The sequence below is a fragment of the Myotis brandtii genome, unplaced genomic scaffold (genome assembly GCF_000412655.1).
Source record: "Myotis brandtii unplaced genomic scaffold, ASM41265v1 scaffold33, whole genome shotgun sequence".
In the NCBI taxonomy this organism is placed as follows: Eukaryota; Metazoa; Chordata; class Mammalia; order Chiroptera; family Vespertilionidae; genus Myotis; species Myotis brandtii.
Window position 1 is genome coordinate 2,814,908 of NW_005362713.1, and position 5,823 is coordinate 2,820,730.

The window sequence follows — 5,823 nt, forward strand, 5'->3', positions numbered from 1 at the left end:
AGTGAAGGGAAAGGGAGAGACACATTGATTGGTTGCCTCCTGCACATGCTCTGATAGGGACTGGGGATCAAGCCAGCAACTGAGGTACATGCCCTTGACTGGAATCTAACCTGGGACCCTTCAGTCCATGGGCTAATGCTCTATCCACTGAGCAAAACAAGCTGCAGCTTAATTCATTTACTTTTAATCTATATGTGTCTTTATATTTAAAGTAGGTTTTGTTTATGATTCACCCTCATAATCTGTCTTTTAATTGGTGCATTTATGCACTGACTTTCAGAGTGCTTACTGATAAAGTTACTGCCATCTCTGGCGGCTTCTGGGGCTTGCGGGGCAGGCAGGCGGCTTCTGGAGTCGCCCACGGAGGCCTGGATGGCAGCTTGCACTGGTGGCTCGCGCTGTTCCGCCCTGCCTGCAGTATGCAAATTAGCCGCCATCTTTGTTGGTGGTTAATTTGCATATCTCGCTGATTAGCCGATGGGAGGCATAGTGAAGGTACGGTCAATTACCATGTTTGTCTATTATTAGATAGGATACCAATAATATATACAGTTCTAAATTTAATAAATAATCCTGCTTGCAGACAAACAAAAAACATTAAAAGCTTTATTTACTTCTTGGCTGGTGTTGCTCAGTAAGTGAGCATTGACCTATAAACCAACAGGGCACACGCCCAGGTTGCAGGCTTGATCCCCAATAAGGGGCATGCTGATCAATGATGTTTCTTTCTCATTGATTTTTCTATCTCTCTATCCCTCCCCTTCCTCTCTCTCTAAAAATCAATGAAAATATTTTTTACAAAGCTTTATTTACTCATATAATTTTAAACTGTGAAGAAAATAAAATGAGCTAGGAATCAATGAAACATTACATGTGTTTTTACCAATTGCAAAGATTTGATATGCAGAGTTAGTTCAATGTTAACCAAAGTCCCTGAAGGATGGCATATAGAAGTAGATAAATTGATTTAAAAATTAATTGAGAATCATAAAAAGGAACACAAATATCCTAAAAACCATTGAATTGTACACTTTATGTGGGCAAATTGTATGGTATGTGATACTGTTAAAAAAGAATAAACAGAAAATGTTTTTAAAGTTAAATTTTAAAAAATAAGGTAAGCAAAACTGGAAAATAAAACACATGGTTTTGTTTTGATAGTATATTAAGTGAAAAATCATATTAGGAAACCATGTAAAGTATTTCCTTTTTGTAAAGATAAACGTTAAATCAATGGAGAATGCTCAACAAATTTTAACAATGTTTATCCTAAGGAGCCAACAACCGCAATACACTTTATTTAATGACCAGAGGCCTGGTGCACAAAATTTGTGCACTGGGGGGGGGGTTCCCCCAGCCTGGCCTGTGCCCTCTCACAGTGCGGGAGCCCCGCAATCGATCACCCCAAACAGGTAGGCCCCGCCCACCCATCCAGGGCTCCTCGATGGATTGCCCCAAAAAGATAGGCTGGAGCCACAGGACCCACCTCCGTGCCGCGCACGCAGTGTCAAGCACCCGCCCAACCATGCGCGTCCACTGTGCACGCATCCTCCTGATGATCGCTTGTTATGGCGTGAGGGCTTCATGACCACATAGGCTTTTATTTTTAATGATGAAATGGGGGAAAATTTCTGAGAACAGAAATCAGACAAGGATATCCACTGTTATCACTTATATCCAGTATTTTTCTGGTGTTCCTAGCCAGAGTAATAAAGTAACAAAGCAAAAATTGAAATAAAAAATATAAGGATTGGAGCTAAAATATAAAACAGTGATTGTGTATATTGAAAACTCAAAAAAATATAGAGATGAATTATTAGAATTAGGTTAGTATGATGGTGTATATAAGGTCAATATAGGAAAACTATGTATATCAACTAGAGTTAAGAAATAAAAAAATTAGCCCCACTGTTGTGGCTCAGTGGTTGAGTGTCATCTCCTGTACCAAGAGGTCATGGATTTGATTTCCAGTCAGGGCACATGCCTGGGTTACGGGCTCGATCCCCAGGAGGGGACATGAAGGAGGCAGCCAATTGGTGTTACTCTCTCTCCTTGATGTTTCTTTCTTTTCTTTTTTAAAAAAATATATTGTTATTGATTTCAGAGAGGAAGGGAGAGAGATAGAAACATCACTGATGTTTCTTAAAAATAGTATAGGGGATCATCTTCATGATCTCAAGGTATGGAAAACTTACATACAGCACTAATATAAAAGATTGCTTCATTTGACTAATTAAAATAAAAACTTCTGTTTATCAAAAGAAAACCATAAAATGGGAGGAAATCAATAAAAATATATATTAAAAATATATTCATAATTTTAAAATAGAGAAGGGTAGGAAACATTTGCAATACATCAAGTTGAAAGGAATTCCTACAAATCAACAAGAAATGCACCAGTAACCCAATAGAGAAACAGGTCAGATCCAGGAACAAGCACTTCACAAAGGAGGAATGCCCAGTTAACAGAGAACAGTGTTGGACCTCATTAGCCATCAGGGCAGTACACATCAAGTCTCTCTCATACACTGCTGGTGAGAATGAGAATTAGTACATCAACTTTGGGAAGATATGCAAAACCCTATGACCCAACAACTCCATTTCCACCCCCCCGCCACACCCCCCCAAGTGTATGATGAATCTCAAAACATCATGTGAAGGAAGCCACGCACACAAAAATGCTTGCTTTCTGATTCCCTTCATAAACTTTAAACCAAACCAAACCAAAAAAACCTACAGCGTTTAAGCTGAATGGTTAGGCGGTAAAAGCAAAGAAGTCATTGCCATAAAACCAGGTTAGTGGTTATTTTGATGGGGAGGGAGAGGTAGTGTTTGGGAGGGGCACAAGGGCCGATTCTGGGAAGGATCGTTTACCAGTTATCAGTCACCCGCAGCTCCAAATCCACCCTTCCCCGTCTCCTTCGCCGAGTACGATGCTAAACAGTAGACGGCGCTAGAGACACATTAGCTGCACATAAGTCACGCTGCGGGTGTGAGGACACGATGGCTTCTGGGCCCGGCCTGTCAATCATATCCCCGTGGCCCTCCTGACTGGACAGCACGCGCTGCTGGGGCAGGTGTGCACAGGTGCTCCCATGCCCTCCGACCATCCACCTCTTGGAGGTTTGTCTTATCAAGTTTGTCAATCAACAAACTGATAAAAACATGTTTTCAAAATCAAAAGGCCAAAAGGAACCAAATCTGGTCACTTGCGGGATTATACTTTCTCCTCAGTGGAGATAAACAGATAATTTACACAGACAGAAGAAAGGGAGAGGGCCAAGAAAGGAGGGAGACTGGCCGGAGGAGGGAGAGAGGGAATGGGGAAGAGAGGGAGAAAGGGGAGAAGGGAAGGTGAAAGGGGGGGGGGCGGGAGGAAGTGGGAAGTGCACAAACAGAGGCTTCCCCGAGAGGCGGGACACAGGCCCGGTGGGGTGGCTGCCTTTGCTGGCGTGTGTCTGGCAGTATGTGATGCTGACACCTTTCTGGACACCTGGAACCTGGCGCCAGTTGCAGCCTCGCCGCTTCCTCGCTCCGGGCCCTGCACAGGACAGCCCTTCCCAGAACGCCTTTCCTTCCTTTCTAAATGCCGGGAGCTGTGCAGGTTTACCCCACTGCCTTAAAGGACCTGGCATAGTTCCCAGTTTCTTTCTCCCCAATCCGACGGCCATGTCACTTTGAGAGACATAGCTCTTGAAATACGTAAAAATGAGGAGTAGGAGAGTGATTTGGGCAAATAATTCCATATTTAAAATTAGGGAAAAACATAACAGGTTGATAGTATAATCTGCCTTCATCACATTAAATCCAATGAAGAAATATGTCCATTATGTTGAAGGGTCAGGTTTATGGGATGTAATCAGCAAACTACTTCATCCTTTGTGTCCAGTGACCAATTCAAACCTGCTTGGCAGGTAGCTTATCCCTGCTCTTTACACAAAGTCCAGGGCAAGCCCTGGCTCCTTTGATCACTCTTAGATAACAATAAATTTCCCCTGTAACTTCCAGCTACAAAACAGGCTGTATATCTAGCACTTCAAATGCCCAGTCTCTTGCCCTGGCTGGTTTGGCTCAGTGGATAGAATGTCAGCCTGCGGACTGAAGGTCTCAGGTTCCATCCCAGTCAAGGGCACATGCCCGGGTTGCAGGCTCAATCCCCAGTGGGGGGCGTGCTGGAGGCGGCTGGTTAATGGTTCTCTCATCTTTGATGTTTCTATCTCTCTCCCTTCCCCTGTGAAACCAATTAAAAATAAAAAATAAAAAGCCCAGTCTCATGTAGTAGTCTAAATTTCCAGCTTCCTTTAAAGTTTAAGTTCCCACTTGCTCCTCCCTTCCCTGCCCCTTGGCTTGAGGCTCAGCAGGAGAGGGGAGAGCAGCTGCTTTCCCACCGCTCTGATTTGTGCTTCAGTCCTCCTTCCCTGACTTGCTAACAGGGTTTCTGATCACCCTGGCAGGGCAGGGAGGGGGATGGGAAGGAAGCAGCCCGAGGGAGGGAGAGGTTCTGCGTGACTCGGACTACAGTGATGAGTGGAGTACTCATGTAGGTTCTTCAGGACCTCGGTTCTGTGTGGACCGCTTACCTCAGGATCCCAGGACTCAGGTTGGCCCCAGAGTGTGGGTTGGAACACAGCACTGCCCCGTCCTCTTTAAAGGGCTTTATTGATTTTCTGAAAATGGAAGTCTGGCACTTATATTTTCCAGACACTTTTACAAAGAGGGTTCCAGATGGAGTCTGACACATGTGAAACTAGAAAGCAGGAAGAAGGTAAAAATTATCCTTTTTTTCCTTTGACATTTATGATAGCAGGATGCTTGAGGTTCTTACAGTAATTTGGGCAAAGAATTTCACAATGAAAAAAATCAGAAAAAACCCCACACCTAGTTGGTGAATGGCTGTGCAAAGCCCGGGGTTTCATCACTATGGGATAACAAATTTGCAGCATGCAGTAGCTCTGAGGCACCACAGCAGCTACATAGCATGAGGTCTCTTTGGAGACTGCACAGCCAGGCTCAGGCCCCTGGAATTCCCATCTGTAGGGAACATCAATATGGTACATTGAATTAGCACCTCAATTCTTCACCCCTCCACGTAGCTCCATTGCCATGTAGCTTTGCAATTCCTCTCACAAAAAGGCATAGTTTATCTCCCTCTCCCTTGATTTTGAACTTGGCCACATGACTTGCTTCAGCCAGTAGACTATTAGGTGATACAACACAAGCAGAGGGGAAATAATGTGTTTGCCCTTCTTCTGCCTTCACCATGAAAAGCACTGCCCCTGGGTATCTGTTTCCCTGTCAGCCTTTGCTCAGAATGAAGATACATGGAACAGGCCTGCATGAGGGCCTGCGCCCAGCTGGACCCACAGCTCAAAGTTGATTTGCCTAAGCTAATCAACCCGCACTCAGCTGACCCATAGATGTATGAGAAATAAATGCTCATTTTGGTAGAACATTGAAATGTTGTGATTGTTTTTTATGCACCATTATTGCAAAAATAGCTAATTGATACAAGCAACTTTTCATTTTTGACTCCATCAGTCTTCCCAAGAATTGTGTAATCAAAGTCCCTGTATAAAATTTCTATTTGCTAAGAATTATTTTTCTGGGAAAGGAATTCTGAGAAAATATTTTTCCCCCCCTGCTTGAGGCAGACTAATGTTCATGCCAAGAACAAGTAGAAAAGCTGAATAAAATACAGAAAACCTCTTTTTAAGTTACTGGAGAGTTACCAAGTTGACAAGCATTTTAGAAGAAGGAAAACAAACAAGATGAGCTGACATTCCATGAGTCACATTTCCAAACTTCAAGAAACTTTCTGGAGGG